Raw genomic sequence first — 13,633 nt, forward strand, 5'->3', positions numbered from 1 at the left:
CTTCCTGATCCTGAGGGACGCGCGCCCGGCCTGGACGGCCCCGGCTGCAGACGGCGCTCGGGCTCCGTCCTCGCGGGGGCTGAGAGCGCCGTGGGGACCCGCGTGAGTCTGTGGCTCGAGGACCAGGTCCACTCGGTGACGCCAGCAGGCATGACCCCGAAGGGGGTCTGAGGAGCCAGTGGACCGAGCCAGCTGCTTCCCATCTCCATCCTGCTGCCTGCTGCCTGGGCTGGGTGGTTGGGAGGGACTGGATGTCCTGGGGCCACGGCCACACCTGAGACCTCAGGGAGCTGGCTGCCCAGCCTGGAGGGCGGAGGCCGGGTCAGGGTCCCAGGGCTGCTCCCTCCACAGGTTCCAGGAGGCTCCTTCCTGCCTCTCCAGCTCCTGGGGCTCCAGGTGGCTCTGGTCTGGTGGCCCCAGCCCTCCAGCCTCTGCATCTGTCTCCACGTGGCTCCTCCTCTGTGTCTGTGTCTCCTCTCCTACCTTCTTCAGGGCTGAGTGATATTCTACCTTCTTCAGGGCTGAGTGATATTCTACCTTCTTCAGGGCTGAGTGATATTCCACTGGGCAAATGGAGCACATTCCATGTATCCATTCCATGCCTGGGCACCCCAGCTGGATCCTGCTGAAGGACGTTTTCCTGAATGTGGGCGTGTGGCTAAGCCTTGGAGGAGACATGCCCCTTTGGACCGTGTCCCAGGGTGTGGTTTCCAGGGTGATGGATGGTCTGTGCACAGTCCTTCTGGCATACAGTAGATGCTCAATAAACATCAATGACCCCTTAGCATGGCATCTGGTGGCCGCCACGTCCAGGAAGCTCTCTCCGCAGGAATCTGTGTCCAGTCTTCCAGCGTCCCTCTGACTGTCCACGCCGAAGGAGGGATAGGTCACCCGCTCCGAGGATGCCTGCTGAGCTTCAGGTTTGCGTGTGCTGGCTCCTCTCCGAAGGGCTCGCTGGCCGCGCCGATGCCGTTGTTTACATGACCTTCATTCCATTGTGCGTGCAGCACCCGCCGTCTCCTCTCTGGCAGCAAGCGGTGGCTTCCTGAGCCGGGGATTTTATTATTTATACGTAATAAACGTATTCATTAATAATTGACCGGATTACATGGGCGGCGTGCAAACAAATGCCGCCGATGATTAATTCATGACCCACTTGGGGGATTTTTAAAACTCCAGTAAATACAGCCTTAATCAGCCCTGGACTTTAGAAGAAAACCCTCTTTATTAAGATTTAAGTCTTGTTTATCTAGATTCCTTAATTGGATGTTTATATATTTGCAGGGGAGCGGACAGAAGCTACTCGGAAACACTGCTTTTGAGAAAATAGTCGTGGTTTCAAGATGAGCTGACGCCATAGTGCGAGAGGTCAGCTGATTAGAACAAATAGAGATATTTTAAAATATAAGGTGCGTCTTATAATATAGATCGTGCACCGCGATCTATGTGCTGAGCACAGATTGCAATATATACATAGAGAGAGAAATCTAGGTACGTAAAGCAAAGTAGGTAAAAATCAGGTGGCGGGCAAGGATCTAGGCTCCGTCAACTCTTTTTGGTGTGTTTTCGGTTGGTGAGATGAAGACGCTGGGGAATCACCCGCCAGAAACTACCTGGTGTGGGATGGTCAGTACCCACTGCCTAACAAACAGCCCCGGGGCTCGGTGGCCTCCACCAGGAACGTAATTCTCCAGCCTCCCGGGGGCCGTCCGGACGGTGCTTTTGACCCGGGCAACGCAGGACGGTCTGGGCCTCCGCGGACACAGCAAGGGCAGCTGGGACCATCCAGGAGCACCCACAGGGTCTGACGTCCTCCCAGAGGCAGGATATCACCTGGTGGTGGGCGGGGGTGACACCCAGTCCCTGTTGGGTCCCCTTGGCTGTTGTCCCCTTGACTAAAGCCAGTCGCGTGTGCAGGCAGAGTGAGCAGCTCTGGCTTCAAGAACTACGGCCGCCATCTTGTCGTGTCCCAGGCACCAGGCTTGGAATTCAACCCCGAGCACGGGGCGCTGGGCCGCTTGCCTGGCCCGCACCCAGCTCTGGGTTCGAGTCCCAACACTGCAAGTCAATAACTGCATGAAGGAAGCCCGTCCATCCCCAGACGCTGCCTCTGCTCTGGAGTGACCCATGGCTCCCAAGATCTCCAAGGCCTGCAGGGGGATTTGGAGGCCCACTCCCCGCATTTCCAGGAAAATCTACCGGGCATGGAAGGCCCAGCGGGCTGCTCCTCGTTCCCACTTGCGGCAGCGTCCCAGGATCCGCTGAGTGGAAATCGCCAGCCTCCCTGCCTCCCCACCGAGGGGTTTCTTTGTCAGACGGATCGGCTTCCCCACGGAGGACGGATGAGAAGCCTGAATAAGGAGGCCAGAGCCCCCCAGACCAGCCTCTCTGAGCCGGGCTGTGTGGAAACGGGAGGAGAAAGGCGGGCAGGGCCAGGACGTGGTTAGGGGACAGGAACTGGACGCAGGGCAGAGACCAGGGCGGTGTCCCTGTGCTGGAGACCCACCCGGGCGGATGCGCGTGGGAAGGAGTCCCGACAGGGAGGAAGCGGGAGGGCGGAGGCTGGGAGCCTCCTGTCCATCAAGAGGCGTCCTCCGCGCAGGTGCCTGACGGGAGTGGCCTCCCGTCGGTGTCCACGCGCGGGGCGGGTCCCTGCCCTTTCCGGCTCCAGGGCGGCGGGAGGCAGACCCCTTTCTCCAGGGCGCCGCCCCAAGGGAGGCCGTCCTCAGAGGCCCCGGGAGAGGCGCAGGTGCCTGCCAAGCCCAGAGCCCTGGGCGCCCCCGACCCTTCCCCAATTAAAACCCTCCTTCGCCAATTAGATCTCTGGCTCCGGGTCCCACAGCTGTTGCCAGAAGCCATTTTGGCACCGTCCCCGCCGGAGTCCCGGGGAGAGGAGCGCGGCCTCCGATCTCCGTGGAGGGGAAGGAGGAGGCCAGCGCGTCAGGAGCTGCCGTCAACACCCATCGGCTGAGAGAGGACGATGGAGACCTGTCAGCGCAGAGACCAGTGGGCACGGCGGCCTCTGGCCTCGGAGCTCCGCCCAGCCTTCCCCGCGAAACTCCCTCCAGGGACTCCGGAAAGGAAAAGAAAAATTCTGACGCGTGAGGGGCCGGGAAAAACCTAAAAGCTCAGCGTCCAGGCATGTCAAGGTGTGAGGGTGGACGGCGGCCTCCCAGCTGTCACTGCCCTCGGCGGGATGGCTTCTCCTGCCTCCCCGAGAATCTGACACCTGTGTATGCAGCTCCTTCCACGAGAGAAAAAGGTCCCTCACACGGCGGCCAACACAGGTGTCCCTGCTTCCATGTCTGCAATGGACGCACGCCTGAGGCTCCATGGAGGCCACAATGACCTGTCCCCAAACGGGTGGCTTCACAACAACAGATGCACGCTGTCCAGCCCTGGAGGGTGGAGGCCGAGGCCAGAGGCTGAGCCCCTCCACGAGCTCCAGGAGGCTCCTTCCTGCCTCTCCAGCTCCTGGGCTCCAGGCGGCCCTGGGCTGGTGGCCCCAGCCCTCCAGCCTCTGCCTCCATCTCCATGTGGCTCCTCCTGTGTCTGTGTCTCCTCTTCTGTCTCTTGTGAGGACACGGCCATGGCCTCAGGGCCACCCTGCCCAGGAGGAGCTCCTCTCAGGGTCCTGCACTCACTGCCTCTGCAGAGACCCCATGTCCACACCAGGTCCCCTCCCCAAATCCCACAAGCTCGGGTTCGGGGCTATTTCTCTGGGTGGGGACTCTCTCAAGCCCCTTCACCCTTGGTGCTTTCTTTCTTGAGTCGGAGGCTGGAAGCGGTAAGGTCTGGGTGGAGGCCGGCGTCTGCAGGAAGAGGAGGCTCACTCGGATGAAATCGAAGGCCTCGCCCGAAGGCGCTTTGAGCTTTGTGGTGTCTGGAGTCGTGCGTGGGAAGCGGCGTCCCCTTTCTTGATCGGTGACCCCGGCCCTCGCGCGAGGCCGCCCCCCACCGTGCGACCCCTCCCCGCCGATTCTTCCCCTTGGATGGAGGTGAAAGCTGCCCCAGGCCTCCGAGGAACCGAGCCCTCCCGTCCCCGCTGGTGGACGGCTTCGGAGTGGACGCTGCCTCCGCTCGGCGTGGGGGACACTGAAAGGACCGTTGGCCCCGGGCCTCGTGCTGCCCCCGGGAGTCAGGAGCCCCGGGAGGGTTGACCTCCTGGCCGTTCGTGGACAACGGGCCTCTGACTGGGGCTGCTCAGAGCGAGCTCGGGAGTTCCTGACGGCTCCTCCTTTGCTCATGTCTTCTTTTTTCTGATTTTTTCCAGCTCATCTCAGTTCTCGACTCCCTCCCAAGTTCCAGAGGCCAGAAGGTCTGCAGCCCGGGGTGGACGGGGCCGCCCTTGCGGATTCCAACATGGCGGCCCTGGAGCCTCCAGCCTCCAGCCTCCAAGAACTGCAGAGCGGACTTGGTGCGCGATCTGGTGGGAACCGTCTCTCCTCCCAGGAAATGCTCCGGGCTCTGATTTTTGCAGCCTTGAATCCTTTTCTTTTCCCAAATTCCCCTTCAGCCCAGCCCGTGGATCCAGTCACTAGGTCTCCTTCCCCCCACGGTCCTCCAAGCGCCCTGGTCTACACTGCCTTCCCTGACTCTCTTCCTCCGTTTTGCCTGGTTTCTGCGTGTGAACAAGACACGCCCACTCGGCCCGTCCGTCAATCATGGTTTGGTTCTGTCCGGCTGTTTGGAATGAAATCTATGCTCTGACTCTGGAAATCAGCATGAGGATTCCTCCAAGGATTGGGAATGGGATCGCCCTAGGACCCAGCGATCCCACTCTTTGGTATTTATCCAAAAGAACTAAAATCAGAAGCCGTATTCATACACGCACGCCAACGTTCGCAGCGGTGGGATTTACCACAGCCAAGTTATGAAACCATCCCGGGGACCCATCAGTAGATAAATGGAGGAAGAAAATGTGGTCTCTCTGACCCGCGGAGTATTAGTCAGCCATGAAGAAGAGGCGGATTTCGCCAGTCAGTGGATGGAAGCAGAGAGCACCATGCTTCTTGAAATAAGCCAGACTCAGAAAGTCAAAGTTCGAATGGAAATGTGCTCTCTCTGAGCAGCGGAGTATTACTCAGTCATAAAGAAGAGGCGGATCACGGGAGTCAATGAATGGAACCAGAGGCGGTGGAGATGGAAACGGGGTGAATTCTGTTCAGCGCATGTGGGGGGACGTCGGGAGGAGTCCCCGGCGCAGCTCCTTCTGAAGCCCTCATGAAAACCTAAGGAATGAAGAAGTGCACGGCGTCTCAGGACAGCCTGTCCCCAGCTTGAGAAGAGCCCTCCGGCAGGAGGCCGGCCGCTCTTCCATGCCCTGCGTGCACCGCCGTGCTCTTCAGACGGGGACTCAATGGAAAAGGGGACTCTCAGAAGATGTGCAGTGTAGTGGTGTGCAGGGGGACGTGGGGACCCCGCCGGGCTCGAGCCCAGGCCGTGCGTGCCCCGTGCACACATGCAGCACCGTCTGCGTGCCCTGCACCCCCGCACGTGGCGGCGACACGCACCGCCTTCGCTGCAAGCTGGCCTGCCTGATTGACAGCCTCCGAGCCCGGAGCGCCCGTCCACCAGCTGAAGCACGGGCGTCCTCAAAATAACAGAAGGAAGAAATGCCCCCTTCAGGGTCCTGCCCGCTCCCTCACGCCCCACGTGCCGAGCTCCGAGAGGATTGATGCCGACCGGCATCGGGAGCGCGGCTTCCTGGCTTGGAAGCTGCTGGAATGGCTTTGGATGCTCACAGGCAGAGAAGTGGGTGGTGGATACGCAGAGGCAGAGGAAGGTGACGGAAGGACAGCTACAGAGGGACGGATGGCCGACGGACAGCCATGGATGGCAGACGGATGGGACGTAGGTGCGATGCAAGAGAAGGATAGAGACGGACGCACACGGTCATCATGGCAAACACAGAGGGTGGCTGGGCCAGCAGCAGCTCGGCCACCACACGGGACGCATGCACACGTGCAGAGGTGAGGCGGGCACACGCGGCTGAGATAGGAAGATGGAGGGAGGAGACAGACACAGGGCCCTGTAGATGGTCTGATGGGCGAATGCACGGTGGACACACAACATAGAGGGAGAGGTAGAATGTAGATGAGAGAGGGGGGCATGGCTGGAGATGGAGGGGACGACCCACAGATGGCCGTGTACCAGAGGTGATGGACAGATGGACGGATGGACAGATGGATGGATGGACAGATGCATGGGTGGATGGATGGGTGGATGGATGGGTGGATGGATGGGTGGATGGGTGGATGGATGTGTGGATGGATGGGTGGGTGGATGGATGTGTGGATGGATGGATGGGTGGATGGATGGGTGGATGGATGGGTGGATGGATGGATGGATGGATGGATGGGTGGGTGGATGGGTGGATGGGTGGATGGATGTGTGGGTGGATGGATGGGTGGATGGGTGGATGGATGTGTGGATGGATGGATGGGTGGATGGATGGGTGGATGGATGGGTGGATGGATGGATGGATGGATGGATGGATGGGTGGATGGATGTGTGGATGGATGGATGGATGGATGGATGGATGGGTGGATGGGTGGATGGGTAGATGGATGGGTGGATGGATGGATGGATGGGTGGGTGGGTGGATGGATGGGTGGATGGATGTGTGGATGGATGGATGGGTGGATGGGTGGATGGATGTGTGGATGGTGGATGGATGATGGATGGATGGGTGGATGGGTGGGTGGGTGGATGGATGGGTGGATGGATGGATGGATGGGTGGGTGGGTGGATGGATGGGTGGATGAGTGGATGGGTGGATGGATGGGTGGATGGGTGGATGGATGGGTGGATGGATGGATGGGTGGATGGATGTGTGGGTGGATGGATGGGTGGATGGGTGGATGGATGGGTGGATGGGTGGATGGATGGGTGGATGGGTGGATGGATGGATGGGTGGATGGATGTGTGGGTGGATGGATGGGTGGATGTGTGGATGGGTGGATGGATGGATGGGTGGATCGATGGGTGGATGGGTGGATGGGTGGATGGATGGGTGGATGTGGTGGATGGGTGGATGGGTGGATGGGTGGATAGATGGATGGGTGGATGGATGGGTGGATGGATGTGTGGGTGGATGGATGGGTGGATGGGTGGATGGATGGGTGGATGGGTGGATGGATGGGTGGATGGGGTGGATGGATGGGTGGATGGGTGGATGGATGGGTGGATGGATGGATGGGTGGATGGATGTGTGGGTGGACGGATGTGTGGATGGGTGGATGGATGGATGGGTGGATGGATGGGTGGATAGATGGGTGGATAGATGTTCAGATGGATGGGTGGACATAAGATAGATGGATAGGAAGACACTTAGATGAGACATGTCTAAGGTCCCCTTGTGGCCTCTTCCTCATCTAGCTGTTCTTGTCAGATCTTTAGATCACAATGCCAGAAAAGCTGAGAAGGCCTCAGTCCTACAGAGCTGCCCACACTTCAATGTCAACAGCAAGTCCCGTACGCCATCCATGCATCTGACTGACCAGCTCCCTGTGGCTGGTTCCCAAGATCACCGCCTCAGAGCCACCTGAGATGTGGATTAATGATAGTACGTAGGTCACAGGCAGGTGACTGAGAATGGACCACTTAGAAACTGACGCGGTAGTCTTATAAAGAAACACTCCAGAAGCCAGGTCCATTGGTGCACACCTGTAATCCCAGCCACTCTGGAGGCTGAGGAAGGAAGATCACAGTTGGAGGCCAGCCTCAGCAGCTCAGTGAGACCCTGTCTCTAAATACAAATTAAAAAATGACTGACAGTGTGGCTCAGTGTTGAAGCACCCCCGGGTTCAATCCCCAGCACTAAAAAAAATATAAAAGGAAAAGAAGTAAGAGACGGTTGTTCTGCTCATTTGGAGTGTGTCTGTTCTTGCTTCTTGATTACATATTGCACACTCTGCTTTCTTTCTTATATTTTTGCCGTCCGTATTTCATTTTTTGCCAAAAAAATAAAAAATCGAAGCAAAAAATTCATTTCTTCTGCTGCGTAAAGACTTCTTGGTGCCGGGGGGGCACCTTAGTCAAAAGGCTCCCTTAGTGAACCTCTGGTACCAAGTCCCCCCCGGGGCACCATCTTCCAGAGGGTCCGTGGCTGCGGCTCCACCCTGGTGGTCTCATGGTCTGCAGGTGGGGTGCCTGCTGGGGATGTGCACGCAGCTCGTAGGGGAGGCGGAGGGGCCCCCTCTGTGATCTCAGCCTCCCCAGGAGAACGGGCTGACCCTGAGGCTGGGCCTCCAAACACCTGGAGGTCTCTGAATGTGGCCTCAGCACACGGGGCTCTGTGCTCAGCTGCATGAAGCCCTCCCGTCGCTCCGAGTCCGCGGGAGCCCAGGTGCGGGTGTGGGGCGGGGGACAGACCGGCCGTCCACAGAGCCAGCGGCCGTGAATGGGAAAGGCAGACGTCGTGTTTGGACGGGATGGCCGAACGCTTGGAAGGGACGGGGAGCCCTTGTCCAGAGTCCGGGCAGCAGAAATGGTGTAAAGATGTCACCCGACCCTGCACCTGGCCAAGCTGCCCCTGCGACCAAGAACCAGCAGGTGGACGTGACCCTCTCCATCCAGCAGGTGGACGTGATCCTCTCTGCTCAGCAGGTAGATGTGACCATGTCCATCCAGCAGGTGGACACGACCCTCTCCATCCGGCAGGTGTACGTGATCCTCTCTGCCCAGCAAGTGGACGTGACCCTTTCCATCCGGAAGGTGGACTTGACACTTTCTGTCCAGCAGGTGGACGCGACCCTCTCCATCCAGCAGGTAGATGTGACCATGTCCATCCAGCAGGTGGACACAACCCTCTCCATCCGGAAGGTGGACGCGACCCTCTCCATCCAGCAGGTGGACTCGACACTTTCTGTCCAGCAGGTGGACGCGACCCTCTCCATCCAGCAGGTGGACGCGATCCTCTCCATCCGGAAGGTAGATGTGAGCATGTCCATCCAGCAGGTGGACGTGACTCTCTCCATCCAGCTGGTGGACGTGACCCTCTCCATCCAGCAGGTGGACGTGACCCTCTCCATCCGGCAGGTGGACGTGACCCTCTCCGTCCAGCAGGTGGTCAGGGCCACCCTCCTGGGCACCCCTCCTGGCAGGTCCTTCCTCAAGAGCCGACTCCACCCGGGTTGCTTGTCCCCAGCTCGGTACCCGGGGCCGCACCACGTGGTGTGGAAACAACCCGTCTCCCCAGCCTCAGCCCTAGCCTCAGGGTCTGGGGGAGGCCGTGCCTCCTCCGAGGGCCTCCTGCTTTCTTTGTCCGCTGGCCCCCCCCCCCCCCCCCCCCCCCCCGGCCCTCCTGCGACCCCTTGGCAGCGTTTTAATGGCTGCGGGTCCGCAGATCCGCCCCCCCCCCGGGTGTCCGCGTACCTGCACTTTGATCGACACCTGAGCTGTTGGAGCCAGGGCTCCGTAACCTCCTGACTCACGGGAGCCACCGGGTCCCTCTGCCCGCGCTCTGTGCTCAGGATGTGAAATGGCCATGGCCTGGGCGGCTGGGCCCACCCCGTCCCCCACCTCCAGTCCCTCCAGCCTCCAGTCCCTCCAGCCTCCTCGCCTCCCCCTCCAGCCAAAGCGCTGGCCTCTGCACTTTATTTTATTTGATTTTTCTTTTCCAAAGCGGGCTCTGCGGTAGGACGGAGCACACAGCACCAACGCAGGGTACCACCTTCCTCCTGCGGCCTGGCTGGGCGTGCAGGGCCCTGAGAAGAGCTTGCAGGTGTGTTTGGGGTCCCAGGAACCAGGCAGGTGGCCGCTGTCACCCCCCCCCAGCATGATATACCAGTTGCCAAAGCCTCAGCTGGAGAAGAATCTGAATGCTTTCCTGCACACATGTGGGCTGGTACTCTTCACCAGAAACTGTGGTACCTGTTCTGCCACCCGACTCTGTGGGGTGGACTCTTCTAGACTCCAGGGGTCATCTGAGACTCGTCCCCGAACCTCTGCCTGGCTGATTTCATACGTCATTCGGATTCCAGGCTCATTCACACTGAAAATGACAGATCTTGACCTTTTTCGGGGCTGAGTAATATTCCATCATATATACATATAGCAAATGAAATGTATATTTATATATATAATAAAGGGTTGTCCATTAGTGTTCATGGGGGATTGGTTCCTGGAAGGGAAGAAAGGACAGAAAGAAGGAAGGAGAGGAGAATTTATCAGCAGGCGTCTTTGCTATATTTACAGCTTTTACGGGAGAAATAAAGAAAGTAACGAAACCAACGTCCACACCAGTGAGGAAGTAACCGTCTGAGTGGTTTGGTGATAAAATCATGGTCCCAAAATCACCCTGGGAACCCCAGCTTCCTCCGCCCCTAAGTGTGGGATGGGGGCAGCTCGCAGAAGCCCCGAGCCCGGTCTCCTTCAGCCCGAGGGGGGCCTCCCCTTCCGGGCTGAGCGGGGTTTTGGGTTTTGTATGCACAGATCCCTACACAGGGTTCCCCAGGGAGAGGCCGGGTTCCATGCTACCTCTGCCTCGGGGGTTCACCTGACCTCGTTTCCCATCCCGAGACTTTTAAGAATTTCTGGACCCGTGAGAAGCAAGCAGAGCCCAGATCCATCTGCAGGAGCAGCGTGTCCCCTGGGTCTTGGCTGATCAGGAGGCTGTAAGGAAACGCCAGGGACCGGGCACCTTAAATGACCGACAGCTGCCACTCTCAGCTCTGCAGACTGCAGCCCAGGTCCAGGCGGGGCAGACTCGGGCTGCTGAGGCTGCTTCCTGCTCACAGATGGTGCTGCTCCTGGTCCTCACAGGTGGACGGGCAGGGGGCTCTCTGGTCTCTGTAGAAGGACCCTCATCCCCTTCATTGAACTGTAGCCACCCAAGCACGTTACAGTGTCCTCAGACGTCCCTAGTCCACTGGAGCAGCTACAGAAAAGCCCAGAAGCCTGGGTGGTCACAACAGCAGAGGTCTATCTTCCCCGTCCTGGAGGCTGGAGGCCTGAGGGCCAGGCGTGGGCAGGGCGGCTCCTCCCCAGGCCTGGCTCCTGGGCTGGCAGACGCCGTCTTCTCCCTGGGTCCCCACAGGATCGTCCCTCTGTGTGCGTTTGTGTCCTCACCTCCTCTTCTACCAGGACCCCAGTCCTGTGTGGTCAGGGCCACCCTGGGACCTCACTGCACCTCAGTCACCTCTGTAAAGACCCCTCTCCACACACAGGCATGTCCCAAGGTCCTGGGGTCAGGGCTACTTCAGAGGAATTCTAGATAACCGGGACAATTCTGCCCCAGACAAGAGCCAGATCCACCTCATTTATTCTAAACTGCCTCATGGAGGGTCCAGGGTGCTGGAGCCCAGGGTGACCACCCAGGTCAGCTCTTGCTGGCATCAGGACATCCTGAAGGATCCCACGATGGGGGTACATTTTTCAAAGTCTGTGGCCACACGGGCGCTTTGCAATCCCAAGGAAGGGGAGCGGCCTTCGTTGTGCACGACCTCCCCCCAGCGACTGCCCTGCCGCCAACGAACAGCCTCCCGTCTCCAGGGACCAGCCAGGGTCCAGCCAGGCTGAGCGGAGAAATCGCCCTCATTTTCCCCCAACGCCCAGGGGACCCTAAATGAGGTCTGTGTTCTGGTTTAGCATTTCCGCCGCTCGGAAACCACTATGTGGGGCATTTCGTAGTGACGCTCCTGTCCCCAGATCCCCGAAGGAAGGCCTTGCTGACCAACTCGGCCGCTAGCCTGGCGCCAATTTCATCATCCGGCTCTGGCGCTGCGAGGCTGGACTCCTCCCTCGGCCTCCGCAGTGCTGCTGGGGCTGGACTCCTCCCACGGCCTCCGCAGCCCGCGCCCCAGCGAGAACACACAGACGTTGGGGGAAAAAAAAAATTTCCCCCTTTTTTTGTAAAATGCAAACTTGAAAGAAGGAATAGGCGGTTTTCAGGACCAGGCTTGGTGCCGCCGCTGGTGCTGCTGATTAGCCACAGCCCGGGCCGCGGACGCGCCCTGCTCCTGCTCACCGGCCGGCTGAACACGTCGGAAATTAACCAAGTCTCTGACCCGACAAAGAACAATTCATAAATTCATTAGATCAGAAAAAAAAAAAAAAAAGAAGAAAAAAACCAGCCCCGCCACACAGCCGGGCTGCGAGGCCGCTAATAGGTTTTCTCCCCGAGTCTGATTTACATTTCTGCCCGCCCTGGCAAAGATATTACTTCATTAAGATATATTTTTTCCCCTAAATTAGAGAAATTTTAATGACTTCTCTTATTTATGGCTTCCATATGTGAGTAGTTATCTTTCTTGCAAATGGAAATGAGACCCCGAAATTACCGCAAAACGGGGCCGGGCGGGCGGAGCGCGGGCGGCCTTGGAGAGGGGCCACCTGCCCGCGCGCTCGGGTTTCCCGCCCGCCCGCCCGGCCGCTGCAAATGAGCCCGGATGACGCCCAGCACCTGGGGAGCCCGGCCTCCGTCGACCTCCGGCCCCGCGGCCTGCTGATCCCCGGCTGCCCTCAGACAAGAAGGCCATTCCGAGGCAGGCACCTGCCGGCCAGCCTGACCCCGAGTCGCCCGGCGGGGACGCAGACAGCTGGGCCCCAGCACAGGTGTTTCCTCCTGTGGCCAGTGGAGGCCGGAGGGGACGGAGGATGGACGGCTGGGCAGCTGCTCGCTCCAGGGCCCAACGCACACCCCGCACGGGCTGCAGACTCGGGGCAGCCAGGGGGACAGTGGGTGCCTCTCCTTAGACCTAGAGGCCCCAGGGGGACGTTTAGATGGTGGACACCCGTACTGCAGACCCCAGGGATCTCAGGGGACATTTAGACAGTGGACATCTCTACTGCAGACCTGGGGATCCCCAAGTAGACATTTGCTCAGTGGACATCTCTACTGCAAACCCCAGGTGTCCCAGGGGGATATTTGGACAGTGGACATTCATACTGCAGACCCCGGGGGTCCCAAGTGGACATTTGCTCAGTGAACATCTCTACTGCAGACCTGGGGATCCCCAAGTGGACATTTGCTCAGTGAACATCTCTACTGCAGACCTGGGGATCCCCAAGTGGACATTTGCTCAGTGAACATCTCTACTGCAGACCTGGGGATCCCCAAGTGGACATTTGCTCAGTGAACATCTCTACTGCAGACCTGGGGATCCCCAAGTGGACATTTGCTCAGTGGACATCTCTACTGCAAACCCCAGGTGTCCCAGGGGACATTTAGATGGTGGACACCCTCTTTTCTCAGGGCGCCCCTCCCGCGGGCTGTGGGCCCTTCCCCGGCTGCGACCTTCACCTTCTGGCCGGTGCTTGGCCTTTCTGGTTGGGGGCCTATCGGCCCCGGTCCCTTCCAGAGGCCCGTAAGTGGAGCAGGTGGCCCCCGCTGGCTTCCCCACCACAGGGCCTGCCCTCTCTCCGGCTGCCCCCCGGCCCCTCAGGCGGCTCTCTCTGCAGGACCCCGCGGCCTGGGCCTCCACATGGCGCGGCCCTGGCCCACAGGTCCCCCGCGAGAGGCCGTATTTCACCGCGCTTTATTTATTGGCTGCCTTGGTGCCCCAGTGACAGCCGGAGTCTTAAGCCCGCTTAAACCTTCCGTTAATTTCTTCCTACACGGTTTCCCAAGGTCGCTGCGAGGGAGGACCGGGCGGCCAGGTGCCCACCCGCCCCCTGCCAGCGCTGTCAT

At 59.4% G+C, this 13,633-nt stretch overlaps 1 protein-coding gene across 1 annotated transcript in view; it reads left to right on the top strand.

Moving 5' to 3' along the window:
- SLC25A6 (solute carrier family 25 member 6) overlaps positions 1–4,031 on the top strand; it is a 248,017-nt gene extending 243,986 nt beyond the window's left edge. The window contains exon 5 of the mRNA XM_079125017.1: positions 4,022–4,031. The gene's annotated coding sequence lies outside the window, so the exon portion shown is untranslated. The remainder of the gene's footprint in view (positions 1–4,021) is intronic.
- Positions 4,032–13,633: the final 9,602 nt, after the last annotated feature.

The sequence above is a fragment of the Sciurus vulgaris genome, assembly GCF_902686455.1.
Source record: "Sciurus vulgaris genome assembly, chromosome: X".
Lineage (NCBI taxonomy): Eukaryota > Metazoa > Chordata > Mammalia > Rodentia > Sciuridae > Sciurus > Sciurus vulgaris.